Below are 18,131 nucleotides of genomic sequence, written 5' to 3'. Positions count from 1 at the left end.
TTGCAGACATTAGCTGGTGTAATATCTGCTGTTGGTTAGAGTAAGGGGCGATACGAAGGTCTGCTGACAGTAGCTGCGGAATACTGATGCTTCTGTTCCGTCACACTGCTGGAAGGTGAGCCACCAGTGTCAAGTGAGTGTTGTAGCGATCTGCGGTATCTGTTTAGCCCGAAAGAAGTCAAATCGCAAATAGTTTCCAAGTTACGTAGCAAAAAGTTATTTATTCTGTCTTGAAACAGAAAATCTTAACATTTCTCACATTTTGCAAGTTGAAATTGCTTATAAAACGCAAGTGAAAGATTTTGTGTGATAATTAGCTGTCTGTTGGCTGTTGTACATGGTTGCTGTGCGAGTTACGAGAATGGGCACCCCATCGCATCTCTCCGTACAGGTCGATGAAAGAATCAAATAGCGTGACACGTTTTGTGGTCGTTACGAATAAGAGTGTTGGGACAGGGTCAGATACATCCTTCTATGCGAAATGGCTAAATGAGATTTTTATCAGCAAGTGCATTAACCGCACCCGCATCGTAAGTCTTTTATGGGCATAAGCGAATATTAAAACTTTTTGCACGACTGTGACACACTCGATGTGTTGGGGCTCTGATGGTAGCATTGCCCCTGGGCTAAATTTTCGTATGATGACGTCGGAGCTCAGTTTGGCTAAGAACGTGACCACATTTTGATACAACATAACTTGTCATATTCTACAAATGCTTTGTAAGTTACTCATTTCTGAAGCATTAAATGATAAATATTCTGTAAAACTTCCGAGGAACATTTATGTTACAACAGGAAGTGAACTGCAGTCGTGTTACAAGTTATTGCCACATATCACATGCTTTATTTAGTCATATACCGTACTTCACAAGTGTACGTCAGTTCATCATGTTGTCGAATTATGTTAACGAGTTACACTTCTCAGTTTAATAAGCGTTGCAGTGTGTCAGGTGTAAATGAATTGATGAAAAATCCACTGGTTTTATATAAAAACACAAGCTGCCACGTGGTAGCGAGTGGAACAGTGATCTAAAATGTAGAATAAATTTCTTTATGTGACGTTTATGGTCACAACGACTACAATATTTGTAATCATATGCGTGCAATAACGAAATTTATTTTATATAAAAACAATAATTATATCGTATGTGATAGACAAACAGCAGTCAAACCATGAAGTGAAGTTTCTATTAGATGGAGTGTCCTTCCTACGACAGCATTAATGTAGACTCAAACAGAACACAAGTTAAAAAATTGCCGAAAACCAGGAAGGAGTGCATATCGCCATTTCAAGCCTTTGCAAGAATCAACAACTCACCTAATCTTTCCAGGATATTACACATTTAAGCCAATATAGAGACAGTCGGTCACAAATATTTAATAATGACTTCAGAAACACGGTCCAGTCACATTAACGTGAAACCTGTCAGAAGCATGAATATCTTCTTCTGCAGGGCGGACGGACAGGAAGCTATGTCTATGAGGTTCTGGAAGGAAGCGACAGAAATGTGGAGCCATGCAGGCTCCAGTGCCGTGGCCAGCTTTACTACTTTTCGCAGATGATTATCCATTGCACATACTGCCCGATCGAGGTGGTCCACAGATCTTCAAAGATGTTTATGCCCCGGGAGTTTAGTCGTCAGGGGACTACGGTAAACTCGTACTGTGTTATTCGAACCAAGCCCATACCTTGCGAGCTGAGTGATGCGTTCGTAGACGACATTACGCCAAGGAGAAACAAACTCCAGTTAAGGGTAGACATGGCCCCTACGGATGGATGCATACTTGTGTTGATCCATTCCCCCTTCCATAATGACTAGATCATCTAGGGAAAGTCACGAAATTATTCCACAGACTTTAATGCTCCCTTCCCCACACTGGATCCAACCGACGATTGTTGCGGGATGTTTGCTTTCAGACGTACGGCGCCGTACACGCCAACGATCATCTCTCTGTTGGAGCATAAGACATGAACCATATGAACAGGACACCTGTCACCACACAATGGATGTTCAGTTGTAGTACTGGTATGGAGATTCCAGTAGTCATTGGCGATGAACAGGAGTCAGCATGGGTTTGTGAACTAGGCGCCTGATACAGAGGCCCAAACGAAGCAACGTTCGCTGAATAATAGTTGAGGAGACACTATTGGTAGCCTCTTGTTTCATCTGAGCTGTCAGTTGCTCAACAGTTGTACTTCTATATGACTGTACAAATCTCCGCAAGAGTCGTTCAACAATGTGGTGCACGACAGTCGCCTTGGCGCCAGTTTTGCATTTCGGCATTCTGCCAAGCACACTGTACTTTGACCACGGTGGCACACGAGCAGTTCACAAACTTAACCGTTTCGGAAATTCTTCCTCCCTTGGCCAAAGGGTTTTTGGATATCAGATAAATCGCTTCGTTTCCGCATTATGGCATTGACTTCCCCATTGTCGGCATCCCCGAACACACTTGCATACCCTCCATTGATAGTGCTGCAGCCTGCCACCTGTGAGTGGTTACTGAATGTTGATGTCTAACATATTTGGTGCTACAAAATAAATGTTCAAATGTGTGTGAAATCTTATGGGACTTAACTGCTAAGGTCATCAGTCCCTAAGCTTACACACTACCTAACCTAAATTATCCTAAGGACAAACACACAAACCCATGTCCAAGGGAGGACTCGAACCTCCGCCGGGACCAACCGCACAGTCCATCACTGCAGCGCCTCCGGCCGCTCGGCTAATCCTGCGCGGCAGTGGTGGTACATTTATGTAAGTGGAGAGTGTAATAATAATTGATACTAGCAATCCAATGTGATGAACATAGATGATAATCTTGTTATTGACACTGTTCTATACCTTTCAGTTAGAAATCAATTATTATTGCAGAATTTCGGTGATAAACCCACAGACATCAGCAAAAGAATAAAAAATAGAAATGCGGGTAAGCTACTACAAACAGCATAGCGAACGCATTATTGTGGCCAAGATAGACACGAAGCCCACGCCTACTACAGTAGTACAAGTTTATATGCCAACTAGCTCTGCAGATGATGAAGAAATTGATGAAATGTATGATGAGATAAAGATATTATTCAGGTAGTGAAGGGAGACGAAAATTTAATAGTCATGGGTGACTGGAATTCGACAGCAGGAAAAGAGAGAGAAGAAAACATATTAGGTGAATATGGATTGGGGATAAGAAATGAAAGAGGAAGCCTTCTGGTAGAATTCTGTACAGAGCATAACTTAATCATAGCTAACACTTGGATCAAGAGTCATAAAATAACGTTGTATACATGGAAGAATCCTAGATGTACTAGAAGGTATCAAATAGACTATATAATGGTAAGACAGAGATTTAGGAACCAGGTTTTAAATTGTAAGACATTTCCAGGGGCAGATGTGGACTCTGACCACAATCTATTGGTTATGAACTGTAGATTATAGCTGAAGAAACTGTAAAAAGGTGGGAATATAAGGAGATGGGACCTGAATAAACTGACTAAACCAGAGGTTGTACAGAGTTTCAGGGAGAGCATAAAGGAACAAAGTCACGAATGGGGAAAGAAATACAGTAGAAGAAGAATGGGTAGCTCTGAGGGATGAAGTAGTGAAGGAAGCAGAGGATCAAATACGTAAAAAGACGAGGGCTATTAGAAATCCTTGAGTAACAGAAGAAATATTGAATTTATTGATGAAAAGAGAAAATATAAAAAGGCAAAAAATGAGGCAGGCAGAAAAAAATACGAACTTCTCAAAAATGAGATCGAGAGGAAGTGCAAAATGGCTAAGCATAGATGGCTAGAGGGCAAATGTAAGGATGTAGAGGCTTATCTCACTAGGGGTAAGATAGATACTGCTTACAGGAAAATTAAAGAGACCTTAGGAGAAAAGAGAGCCACTTGTATGAATATCAAGAGCTCAGATGGAAACCCACTTCTAAGTAAAGAAGGGAAAGTAAAAAGGTGGAAGGAGTATATAGAGGGTCTATACAAGGGCGATGTACTTGAGGACAATATTATGGAAATGGAAGAGGATGTAGATGAAGATGAAATGGGAGATACGATACTGCGTGAAGAGTTTGACAGAGCACTGAAAGACCTGAGTCGATACAAGTCCCCGGGAGTAGACAACATTCCATTAGAACTACTGACGGGAGAGCCAGTCCTGACAAAACTCTACCACCTGGTGAGTAAGATGTATGAGACAGGCGAGATATCCTCAGACTTCAAGAAGAATATAGTAAGTCCAACCCCAAAGAAAGCAGGTGTTGACAGATGTGAAAATTACCGAACTATCAGTTTAATAAGTCACAGCTGCAAAATACTAAAGCGAATTCTTTACAGACGAATGAAAAAATTGGTAGAAGCCGACTTCGGGGAAGAGCAGTTTGGATTCCGTATAAATATTGGAACACGTGAGGCAGTACTGACCTTACGACTTATCTTAGAAGAAAGATTAAGGAAAGGGAAACCTACGTTTCTAGCATTCGTAGACTTAGAGAAAGCTTTTGACAATGTTGACTGGAATACTCTCTTTCAAATTCTAAAGGTGGCAGTGGTAAAATACAGGGAGCGAAAGGATATTTACAATTAATACAGAAACCAGATGGCGGATATAAGAGTCGAGGGGCAGGAAAGGAAAGCAGTGGTTGGGAAGGGAGTGAGACAGGGTTGTAGCCTCTCCCCGATGTTATTCAATCTGTATATTGAGCAAGCAGTAAAGGAAACAATAGAAAAATTCGGAGTGGGTATTGAAATCCACGCAGAAGAAATAAAAACTTTGAAGTTCGCCGATGACATTGTAGTTCTGTCAGAGACAGCAAAGGACTTGGAAGAGCAGTTGACCGGAATGAACAGTGTCTTGAAAGAAGGACATAATATGAACATCAACAAAAGTAAAACGAGGATAATGGAATGTAGTCGAAGTAAGTCGGGTGATGCTGAGGGAATTAGATTAGGAAATGAGACACTTAAAGTAGTAAAGGAATTTTGCTATTTAGGGAGCAAAATAACTGATGATGGTCGAAGTTGAGAGAACATAAAACGTAGACTGGCAATGGCAAGGAAAGCGTTTCTGAAGCAGAGAAATTTGTTAACTTCGAGTATAGATTTAAGTGTCAGGAAGTCGTTTCTGAAAGTATTTGTATGGAGTGTAGCCATGTATGGAAGTGAAACATGGACGATAAACAGTTTGGACAAGAAGAGAGTAGAAGCTTTCGAAGTGTGGTGCTACAGAAGAATGCTGAAGATTGGATGGGTAGATCACATAACAAATGAGGAGGTACTGAATAGAATTGGGGAGAAGAGGAGTTTGTGCACAACTTGACAAGAAGAAGGGACCAGTTGGTAGGACATGTTCTGAGGCATCAAGGGATCACAAATTTAGCATCGGAGGGCAGCGTGGAGGGTAAAAATCATAGAGGGAGACCAAGAGATGAATACACTAAGAAGATTCAGAAGGATGTAGGTTGCAGTAAGTACTGGGAGATGAAGAAGCTTGCACAGGATAGAGTAGCATGGAGAGCTGCGTCAAACCAGTCTCAGGACCGAAGACCAGAACAACAACAGTGGCTTAGTAGCCTCGTGCAAGTTGTTATAATGGACGCCACTATTGCGACTTGCATGTCCAAAATCTACCACAGAAAGGGGACCTGCATTTCGATGTCGGATCCCATTCATGTGTTGTTTCTGGCGACTGCTCACAGCATTGAGAGGTGAAGGTTAGCTTAATACAAAAACTGAAAAATTTGTAGTCCGTCAGAGATTCAACCCCGCGAATGCTCGGTTTTAAGGCATGTGGTTTACAGCTAGACCGCCATGCCCGACATGTATGTAATTAGTTCATCCATAGGTTCTGATGAGTGAATTTACTAGCATCAAAATTTGTGACGTATATCACCGTATCTTGTGACTGCATTGATTTAGAAGCTTATTGACGTACACTGCGGAGGGGCTGTAGAACTTAGTAATTCACACAACGGCCGGCCAGGGTGGCCTAGCGGTTCTAGGCGCTACAGTCTGGGGCATGCCTCGGGCATGGATGTGTGTGATGTCCTTAGGTTAGTTAGGTTTAAGTAGTTTTAAGTTCTAGGGGACTGATGATCTCAGACGCTTAATCCCATAGTGCTCAGAGACATTTGAACCATTTTTTGAATCCAAAGAACTAGAAAATCGAAAAGTCTTCCCACTCCTGAGAATATGGGTCGTAACACACAGAGAGAGACAGAAGGACAACAAATGAGTAACTATAAAATGTAGGTTCTAGCTCGCTTGGCTCAGACTGACATTACCTAGAACCTACAGTTTATAGCTACTGTAGTCCAAATTATTATATCTACATCACAAAATTTCATTTACGGGATTCCTATTTTATTTTAAATTACTTAGAAAATTAATAACAATTAATATTTTGTTATCACGTTCACTTATTATAAAACAATTATTTCTTCATACAAAGGTGGATGTAAGAAAATAAAATTATTTTCTTTATAAAAGGTGTGGGTGAGCAAATAAATTAATTTATTATCACAAAGAATTATTCGTATTAAAATTTTACTTGGTCTCAGTTCAGTTTATTTTATTATTTAACTGGGCAGTTAGAAATAATTTAAAGAAAAACTTCGTTCTCAAAAAGTCCAAAAACCTTCGCCACTCTATCAAAGAAACCTTGAGGGCCTATTCCTGAGGTTACTCTCTTTATTTTATTTTACTATCCAAGTTTTTTCGAAGTCTATCTCGAAGTCCAAGTAACTGTCTTTCTTTGCATCTGGTCCCATTGTCTTTTATCGGGAGGGGGGTGGGGGGGGTGGGGGGGGCAGAGCTTGAACAGCAGTGACTTGATGATCGATGGTTCCCTTTGCTTGGGTGGCCAGACCACTCGCAGCCTTGGGCACTCTGGGAGCAAATGTATTCTACTGTACTTTGTATATATAGTTGGAATCTGAATGACAAAGTGCATTCTAAAAATGCTATTTTTATCAATTTATTTTGGATTTAAATAAATTATTTTTTTCACGTTTTCGTATTTTATTTGAAGTGATGAAATATAAATTGAAATGTAATGTTCCTTTACAGAAATCAAAGTAAGATGTAAAAAGGTTATTTTATCTTTAAAAAACCGATGTATATTCCCATACTGCTGTAAATGACAACTGCTTTAGTATTATCCCTGAATGAAATCATGAACTGCTTTCTGAATGACACAGATAAAAAGTGTAAGTGAGATAGAGCAAACAGGATAAAGATGGCAAGCAGCACTGTATCACTTCCTCTGACACTAGCACTGACACAGCTGTTGCGCTAGGTCAGTATTATCTTATCTAGAGGCCATAAGCTTCTGGCTAAATACAAGTTTTAATTCTCAGAGCTGTCAGTTGCCTGAGAAAGCTAACACAGACAAGAGCTATGTTGTTTTTGCGGATGAGTTGGGAACAAACGTCGATCTCACACAAAATATTAAAATATTTTGAAAATTCCAAATGCTAACATTAGTTGCATAACAAGAGCTACCTAATACATCATCTTCTAATTGACATATTAAATTTTTCAGTTTTATTTCCTCCAAGTTTCTGAAAATACTTCAAATGGAAAAGTACACATGAAGTTAATGCATCTTGAACTTTTTCTCGTTTTTTATTCATTTCTATAGTCAAAAATTATCAGTAAGTGTTCTGTGCTGTGGGTTGTAAGTTCAATTCTTCTTACCATACATTGTTACATACTCTAAAGTATCTGAAGGAATTTTTTCCTTAAGAGTTGCATTAAGTTCCATAGGCTTTTCCTGTGAAGTTACAATATTCCTTCTCTGAGTCATATTGATAACATAGATCGGATTATTCGCAATGAAATTATATGGACTTATGTCAGTGTCTGATACAAATAGCATAACTTGTTTAAAATCGAGTAATACATCACATCCTTTGAGAAAATTATTTGGAGGATTAATATTCCACAATTCTTGTGGGAAAATGTCGTTCCTCCCATTTTTCAGTTATATATTATGTTAATTAATGTGGTCGAATAATGAAGAGTCAAGTAACAATGTTTTTTATGATTTGTCTGAATGTAGCAAATACGAAATATGGCAATGAAATTCTATAGAGTTATAATAATTTGTAGCATGAAGTTCAAAATTTGTCTTACCACTCAATCCTGCAACTTCTACAGTTTGTAGTTAATAAAAAAGATCTCATAATTTTTTGATTTTTCAGAATATTTTCTCATTGTTCTAACTCGTAATTTGGTTCATATTTAACTATTGGTCCACGAATTTCCATCGATTCTATTACAGTTTTCCCTTCCTTAGGAAGTATAACTTTAATTTCAACTTAGGCATCATTACAATTAGGTCATCTACGAATTGTATCTCCAGAACTAGAAGACTGTACAAATTACTGTTAAATCTCCTTCCCACATAATTTGTCTATATCTTTAAAAAAATCTGAAAAGTTGTCTAAGTATATAAAGTACCTCATTTTTCTGACTCCTTATCTTTCCATTATTAAGAACATGTCATTCCAAGCTTATCAGTAACACATGAAGTCAAATATAACATAGCTGTTGATAAAATAAAAGGTTAGTAGATTCTATATAAAATATTATTTCCTTTCTTTACGGTCACAAAATCAAACACTTTTGCCACACAATTATCGATTAATTTTTTATTGCATTTTCCATCAGAGACATAAGGAAATGGAAGCTTTATGCTTTCTGTTACCAAGTTTCAGGCACTTTTAATGTAGCTGCTTTCACACAAATCTGATAAAATTTTTTGTAAAGAAGGGGAAGCAGAAACTGAAATTTATGGTACAGAATATTTTGTAACACAACTACCTGGAAATTAAATGAAACTGACCATTGAATTATTTGGGTTATGGTTACTTATGGCAAATTTAAATAATAATAATATTGCTACAAATATTGGCGATATTATCTACACAAAATATACAAAAAATTACTTGCCAATTAACAAGTCCATAAGTTATTATACAACTTGGTAACGATATAATAGATTTTTAAATTGTCTGGATAAAAGACTAAAGGGAAAATTTGCTTCTAAAGTATCTAATGAAAATGGAATTACGAAATTGGAAGTCACAACTAATAATTTCATTAACACAGATTAACAAAAAGAAAAAGAATTTGCTCCATTAACAAGTTGTTTATAATTAATAACTAATAACAGCAAATATTTCGAGGAAATTCATTTTTATTCTGTTCCAACAGCTAAAATGTGGGAAAAATTAACAGATTCCTTAGAAAATACTTGTTGTATTGTTTTAATTATCTTCTACAATATGTATATTGGGTAATAAAAATACTAAAAAATTAACAAGATTGCAAAAACAAAAGAAACAAAAAATAAAGAGGGAAGAGAAAAATTTGTTATATTCTTTTATCTGCATTTAGTTTTAACTATATACCTGTTAACCATATAGAAATTTTCGAAGAGACAAATAATAATATTTTTGTAACCCAAAAATGTTTTATTAGAGATGGAGAAACATATTTTTCTAAATCCAATAGCTTGTTTTCTTCCATAAACAAAAATATAAATATCGAAGAATTAGAACTAATAAAAACAACTAATATTATTCCATTCACATCCAGAAAAAGAATAAACATTACCAGAAACTCCACCTGTACATAATTGAAGAAACTGAACCAAATAATAAGATATATTTAGAATCAACTAAAATTGAGAACAAGGATTAGAAAATTTAGGCATACAGGAAAGAAAATTAGAATATTTGTATAATACATAACCTTTAAAGGATGAACACAAAAAGTAAAAGAAATGCGACATGAAATTTAAAAAAAAATATTTTAAATGTCAATGGATAGATTTTCTACATGTGGAGTTTTTAAAATTTATGCTTTTGTGGTGAATGATAAAAACCAAGTTTCCAGAATGAGATTTTCACTCTGCAGTGGAGTGCGCGCAGATATGAAACTTCCTGGCAGATTAAAACTGTGTGCCCGACCGAGACTCGAACTCGGGACCTTTGCCTTTCGCGGGCAAGTGCTCTACCATCTTTTTTTAAAAATATATATATATATATATATATATATATATATATATATATATATATATATATATATTTTCACCAAAAACAGTAACAAAAATGGCTACAATGAAATGACATAAATAAGGTGACAGATAATTGCAGTCATAAATTACAGCATTCAAAAAATGTCTTTAGCAGTAGTACAATTTAGCACCTGCACTGTCACCTTCAACTGGTGGCAGTTCAGCATGCACATTTTCTTCTTCTGGAGCCGGCTCCTCATCATCATTTCCCAGACCAAAATTAATCATTCAGTAAATCCTTGATGTGTGTTCCTTCCAGGGTAAATTACATGGACAGAAGAGAAGTCCCGAACAGCGACATCGCAAAATATTTCACTGGCTTGTTATTTTTGTCAGTTCCAGCCTTCTAAACGCATCTATGGCGAGTTCAAGATCTTCGTTTATATCAGACACCAGATGTTTCTCGCCATATTCTTGTATCCGCTGTACTGCTGATTTATTTCTCATGTGTGACTTGCAGGTGAGGTTAGGGTCGGGAACGTGACCCAATCCATTCCCTCTCTACTAGGAATCCAGTTCCTAACCTATACCCATTCGGTTGAAGACAATTCGAAGCATGTTACCATATTTCTTATTGTGATTCTGATATTTGAGTATTTTCTTGAATTCATTTTCCATATACATCTTGTATTCAATATGTTCATCGCTCCCAATATTGTTAAAAACATAACTTGTATATTTGCCCATTAACCAAATCACTGCGTCATTTTTTGCCTGAGGGTAGTAACTTTCCTCTGGTCTGAAGAAAATGTTAGTCGGTACATTGTTTGCTGAAGTTCTTGTCATTTGAGCAATTTTCTCCCTGGTCCACCTCCAGTTGATAATCCGATCTCCACAAGTGTAACGATGAGGCACACTATCAACGAGGTTGCATTTGCTGCAGAGGTTTGTGTCACTTAAACCGATGGCAAAGAGACGCTCATTAGTGCTGATGATGTTATTGACTACCTTGTACCTCGCTGTTCTCACGTCAGACGAAAGAACATCACTACTGATGTTTTTCCAGACCACATTCCATGCTATTCCAGCATATTTTGTTTCTATGTTATTTTTCCTTTCATGTTTCCGTCTTTCAGCTAAAATCTCCTTTGCTGTAACGTTTTTGTAGTTTAAAATCTTTTTGCTGAGATAACTTAGTTCAAGATAATTCTCCCTAATGTGTTTCAGCTTAAAACTTATTTTTTGTATATTTATCGGCGGCTCTACACTTTCTGGCCTGACAGTATCGTATAGTTTTGCTGTAATGCACCCTGGATCATTATATATTATGCTCCATGTTCGTTTGACATACAATGCCATCGCTTTAGACTTGATGTCGGTTAGACCCATTCCTCCATTCCTTGGATCCAAAACTGCTGTCTTCACGGGCACTCGAAACAATTCCCCTTTCCACAAGAACTTTGCTAAGGTGGACATGATCGTCTTCGCCACCATTGATGGAATGGGGAGAACCTGTGCTATGTAGTAGGCCTTGGATAAAATATACGTGTTGATAAACAGTATTCTCTGGAACTGGTCTATGCTACGTTGACAGTTTTCAGTCAAAGCTCCCTTGATTTTTCTTGCCACCTCCCGCCAATTTATTGCTATCATTTTTAAAAGGGACGTTGTCAATGCCATTCCAAGAGCTTTGTGTTCATTAACATGGTTCGCCCACTCAATGCGTAAGTTAGCAAGCCGCTTTATATTTAGAAATTTACTTTTATTTTCATTTACCCTCGCACCTGATGCGGAACGGTATTTTGCAAGTGTCATCTCTAGTTGTGTCACACCTGTTTGGTCTCTGATGATTACACCTACATCGTCTGCGTAAGCACCTACCACGGTCTTTGTTCCTTGAATAGTAATGCCTGTCAGCCTGTGCTGTAGCTGTCTCAAGAAAGGTTCCAGCGATATAACGAACAGGAGCATGGATAAGGGGCTTCCTTGGGTAACACCCCTTTTTATTTCAATTTTTTTTGTCAGTTGACAGTTAACGGAGATTTGTGCAGTAACACCCATAGCCATGTTCTTGATGATGTCGATGGTTTTTGGCAGGAAGTCCATTCGGCGCATTAACTCTATCAGGTATTTGTGATTAATTTGATCAAATGCCTTATGGAAGTCTATGAAAAGCAGTCCACATTTTATGTTACTAGCCTGCGCTAGCGCAATGACATCGCGATACAAAGCCGCAGTTTGTAAAATCGTTCTTCTAAAAGCACAAGTCTGCTGTTGGCCTATGACGTCAGCAGTGCATGTTGTAAAGCGCTTGTTAATTACTCGAGCTATAATTTTATAATCTGAATTTAAAAGCGAAATCGGCCGTAGGTTGTTTATTTTTTTGCAGCCTCTGTTCTTCGGGATCAACACGATTTTGCATTGTTTGAACTCTGCAGGCACTGGCTTTCTTTGTAAGACTTCATTGACGATTTCGGTGAACTTTTCTCCTATTAGGGTCCAAAATCGTTTATAGAATTCAATGGGCAATCCGTCAGGTCCTGGAGATTTTCTAGCAGGGGAGCTGCACACGGTTTCTAATACATCTTCCTTGGTGATGTCCAAAGAAATGTTCTCATCATCATCTCGCGATATTCGTGGAAAATATGTACCAAAGAGCTCATCGTATTCATCTTCGTTTGTTTCCCCTGACGCATACATATGTTCGTAGTAGGCTGAGATCTCTTTAATTATTTCCTTCTGGGTGGTGATTATGGTGCCATCATCTATTTGAAGTTCATCCATGAAACTTCTTCTTCTATTCTTGGCGTGTCTGACAAGGTGGTACAATGCAGCAGTCTCATCTTCAGTGACTGACTTTGCTTTGGATTTTATTTTAAGTCCCTCCAGTTCCTTACGTTTCAGACTTATTAACTTTGCTTTTATTTTCTTGATGTCTTTTAATCTTGTAGGAACTGCATCTGTCTGATCGTAGAGGTCCCTGAGCACGCTGTAGTAGAATTCTACAGTCTGTTTCCTTTCTCTGGCCATATCTATACTAAAAGATATTAAAACTTTCCTTAGCTTCGGTTTCGCTCGTTGGGTCCACCATTCTATCACACTTGGAAAGTTGTTCAGTGAACGGAGACACATTTCCCAAGCTCTGGTTAGGGCATCTTGTAAGTCTTCTTCTGATAATAGAGCTACCGAAGCACGACTCACGCCCGGTACTCACAGCTTTACTTCTGCCAGTATCTCGTCTCCTACCTTCCAAACTTTACAGAAGCTCTTCTGCGAACTTAGGGCTACCCCATGTGACTGGCTCCCAGTCCTGGCCAACATAGAACCCCTGATATAAGGTGCTCCATGGCGATCTCAAGAATATACAGGAAGATCGTACACAATCTAGAACTCCCTATACACCAAGACTTATCACCCATCAACAGGCTAAAATCTAGGCCCCCCTTTTGGAAGATTGGCAGGGAATTACAGGACTTCGACCCAAAGCTAGCCAGGGGGGAATCATGGCGCAAAGGGACACACAAGAACCAAAAGCTTATCGATGACCCCAGCAAGAAGATAAATGGTTTTGATCTCCCTCGGAAGCTCTGGGTTGCCTTAAATCGCCTTAGAACAAGCGTGGGAAGATGCCAACATCTAATGAATAAGTGGGGACTTGCGGAGAGTCCCGCGTGTGAATGTGGTGAAATCCAGACAATGGACCACCTACTGGTGTGTGAAGTGGTAGGATATAGTGGTGAACTGAAGGACATACATTATCTGCCTGACCTAGCCATAGATTGGCTCAAAACTATAAGTAGCATTGTGTAGTGTTGTAATTTCCTGGTGGATTGTAATGACACTGTAATATTTGCCTTGTATATGCCGAACGAATAAATAAATTATTTTGAGATGTGGCTTCTTGCTAAATTTTATGGTTCTGGTGAGTGAGTTTGCGGGTTTCAAACTTTTTTATGGTTGGCCGTATCCTTTGATTGCGTCGTCTTACAAGCCAAATTATTTAAAATGGCTAAGACCGCAGACTTTATCATGCCACGTAAATTTCAGCTTGATACCTATACCTGTACCTGGGAAAAAGGGTTCTTAATAGCTAGATTGACTGACAGACGAACAGACAGACAGAGAACATAGATTCCTAAGGGTTCCCTTTTTACCAACTGCAGCACGGAACGCTAAAAAAGGAAGCAAGCGTGAAATTTAACGGCCCGTCGACAAGCAACTCATTGAAATGGTGCACTAGGTCGGCCTAGAAAAGGAAACTGGGAGTGTACTTCTTGAGGGACCCTTCCGGAATACACATTCAGCGATATGGGGAAACCGCAATCACAAGAGGAAATTTATACAAGCGTAGAATTTGTTATAGAGATACACATCTTTTGCTGAAAGACAGTCACTATGTATATCAAACTTCTCTAATTAAATTGAAGATACAGACACATTCTTCGTCTGCATCCATTCCCAGTGCGGAGAAAAAAAGGTATTGTTCTGGGAACATGCAAGAAAAACCTGTAGATGTAAAACGAAACGTGACAGAACTATCTACTGCTTCCTCGATCAGGACTAGGAGACTCGTGATGTCGAAAAACTGCTGCTTCAATTAATACCTTCATATGTCAAGGGACGAAACTACTCAAGGGGCGTGCCTTTTGTGTTGCATGCCTTTTACGTTGGGTTTCAAAGGCGGAACTGACGCTTCATCGATTTAGTGTTCCTAGCGGTGCTTAGAGGATTCTGTGATTTTAATTTCACCACTGACAAAAGACTTCATCAGTAGAAATTATCAAATCAATTCTACGAGAAGCGTTTCCACGGATGTGCAAGACGATCTCGTTATCAGTATTTATGAAAGGCTTACTGGATCTCTAATCTGTACACATCCGTGGCTCAAAAACATTCAGGCAGGGAAAATACATTGGCAAGTTGTTCTCGTTATCACTGCTGATATGCAAATGAGCTTGGATGGCCCTTTGAATGTGCTGGTTGAAACGATTTCAAGCGTCCGGTGAGACAATAACGCCTCACTCGTGTTTGGCGTAGTAACGCCCGTTTGAAACCGAACCTGAAGGCAACAGTGTGTACCTGTTGCTCGCTCCGACACAGCTATGCGACCTGCTTACAGCCAACCTAAGACAGGGAACCGAGGTCGCGGGCAACTCATGGCCGAGTTGTTACGCAACGGACGACGTCTCGGCTGCCGGATGTTCCTGAGGAAAGAAGTGTCGTTCTGGAAGTCAGAATGCGTAAAGAACTGGAAACAGAGGAACGCTCACCACCATCATTCTCACGGCAGCCCCATATCTTCCTTTTGTGCCGTTACAAGCTCAACCACTGTTTGAGGCCATCGATGTCGGAGATACAGAAGCAGCGTGTGCAAGCGTTATACCGCAGCAGACACTTTTGTCCACTGCCTATTCAGCGTTGCTTTACCTAGGTAGTCAAACGTCAATGGACGGAGCAATTTAATAAACCGAAGGTAGTATTACTATAATATAAACTGCACTTTGTGAATGACGCATTCAGTTCGATAAGAAACTTGTTACGAGAACCACAAAGAATGAAGTACGCTGCTCCGAGTTTTTTTCGCAAGTCGTAAAAGAGAGAGGCACTGTTGGAACGAGAGGAGAATACGAGAACTAGAAGTCTGTTTATGAACATCATCAATAAGGCAATTTCACCATTGGAGCACGAGAAAAGAAATGTTGCAACGTGTTTACTCCTGCAAGTAATGACTTTCTGAACAGCGGCCAATAAATTAACTTACATGAGAGGACATGAAGTGCATACTTGTATTAGCGAGAGTGATATTGTTTAGAAAAAGAAGGCAATACAAATTTAAATCTTACGACGCGTTTCTGAAAGTGTTAGTATGGAAGGAACCTTGTACGGAAGTGAAACATGGTCGATAAACTAGACAGATTTGAAGAAGATACAAGCTTTTGAAATGTGGTGTCACAGAATAATTCTGAAGATTAGGTGGATAGACCGAAAAACTGCTCAAGAGACGCAGAATAAAATCGGGAAAAAATAAATTTGTGGTGGAACTTAACTATAAGAAGGAATCAACTGCTGGTAATCGTCCTGATGCATCAAGAATTGGTTAATACAGGTACATCAGGACTGGATTACAGGAAGCAGGTTCAGATGTGTCTTAAGTTACAGTGGATATGAAGACACTTGCACAGAATAAATTAGCAAGGACAGCTATATAAATCAATATACGGACTGAAGACCGCAAAAACCCCGGAAAGAGTTTGTCAGAGAACAGCAACACAAATGAAGCAAGGAAGGCTGTTTTCTAAAGGTAAAGAATGAAATCTCAAAATAAAACTGGTTTTCAACTTTAAAGGTACATCGATTACAATCAGGAAGTCAGTATGCGTAAAAGCAAAGAAAAAGAGAGAGAGAGAGAGAGAGTCAGACCCTCGAAGTGGGGACTATTATCAGGTAACTTTTTACTATCCAAGAAGACCAGAATTTGAAGAAATTAAAATCTTTGAAATATTAAAATCACTGACAGTATTTCGCTCACACACGTAATCACAATTCCGTGCACACATATATGCTACACACACTCACTCAACAAAAACAGCAAGGAAAACATGCATTATAATCAAACAATTAAACCAAGACAAGAGATTCGAAACGTATTAAAAGATACCCCATCAAATTCTAAAGCAACAAAGACTTCATAAAAAATTTTACGATATACTCCAAATTTCTGGCTCTTAAGGAGAAGACAATGTTTATATTAACACGAAAACTATTATGCTTGCCACAACTGACACAATACAGACGTGCAGCGTGTAGGACTTCCCTCTGAAGTAGCGACGCAAGGAGCACAGTATCCCGTATGGAACTGCAACATAATCGATTCATTGTCTCTGTTCGGACGGAACGGCACAACAGCAGTTGACCATAACTGATAACAGTTCACGTCCTCAAAACACGCTTCTGTGGTGCTGTCTACTCTAGTGATAGGTGGTAGTAGACAATGCAAGACCAACTTGTGTCACACAGTTTTTGATCACCAGAGCGTGCGTCGGCGTCCCACGTAAAATAGTAAGTCGTTCCGCATTGATTGATCGAGCATCGGAGTATGACACCGACGGTACTGGTCAGCACTTCAGATCGAGTCTATCGAGCCATCTTGGTCCTATTCGACAGAAAAAGACATGTCATTATCTAGCTTCCCACTCTGCATTGCCTGCCATATCCATAATTAATCATAACAAAAACTGCACTGAACTATCACCCGCATGGTCACCCACACTTCTACCTTGCTGTAACAGTACGCTCCACAAGCTTTCACGGAAATAAAAATTTCTATGGTTATACTCGAATTCATGACTAACACTCACACTACTACTTATGCTTCACTATTTCCAGCAATTGAGGTAGTGTTGTATTAGGAGCTCGCTTTGTATGTTGACTTGCCAAAAGGTAACAAGCAGGATCAAAGCACAAACAAGCTCATAACGAAGCAGCGACCGGTACTTGAAACAGCAGACAAACCGACAAATACGTAGGTACGAAAGCGGCTCCTCTCATTCCCTAAATACAGGAAAAATAGTAGAAGCACGCAAAAGATGGTCTTGCTTGTAGCTCCTTATCATATTTTATGAACCTGTATGTGCTCTTTCTGCTTTGTTTCTTCAAATGGAAACTGTAAGAAACCTGACAGTTCCTTAAGACAAATTGTTACAGTATACCGAAACAGATACAAAAGCTTACTATATTACTGCCGTTTTGAGGTTATTTCTTACTTATTTCTTAGTACAGTATAGTGCACTAACCGAAAACCTGTTACAGTAATCAAATATCGTATTTATTCTGCATATTTAGTGCAATACTAACCATAATATGTTACATATTTGTTTATTTACTGATTTTGGCAATATGTGGGGCATAAAGTCTTATGCTTGGTTATCTACATCGATATACGATTTTCTAGTACCTATTATGAATTTCTAGATCTACGGTTGGAGAGAGTGAGAGTGGGAGAGAGAGAGAAAGAGACAGAGAGAGAGAGAGAGAGAGAGAGAGAGAGAGAGAAATAAAAGTAAAAATGAGACTGAGGTTCAGTGGAAGACTTCTCAGGAAATGTAGTCC

General features: G+C 38.9%; 1 protein-coding gene across 1 annotated transcript in view; it reads right to left on the bottom strand.

Moving 5' to 3' along the window:
• LOC124594167 (glucose dehydrogenase [FAD, quinone]-like) overlaps positions 1-18,131 on the bottom strand; it is a 204,598-nt gene that overhangs the window by 169,290 nt on the left and 17,177 nt on the right. The gene's annotated exons all lie outside the window — the stretch shown is intronic.

This window comes from Schistocerca americana, chromosome 2, assembly GCF_021461395.2.
Source record: "Schistocerca americana isolate TAMUIC-IGC-003095 chromosome 2, iqSchAmer2.1, whole genome shotgun sequence".
NCBI classification, from domain to species: domain Eukaryota; kingdom Metazoa; phylum Arthropoda; class Insecta; order Orthoptera; family Acrididae; genus Schistocerca; species Schistocerca americana.
The sequence above is the reverse complement of the archived record's forward strand: the minus strand, read 5'-3'. Positions and strand labels throughout refer to the sequence as shown.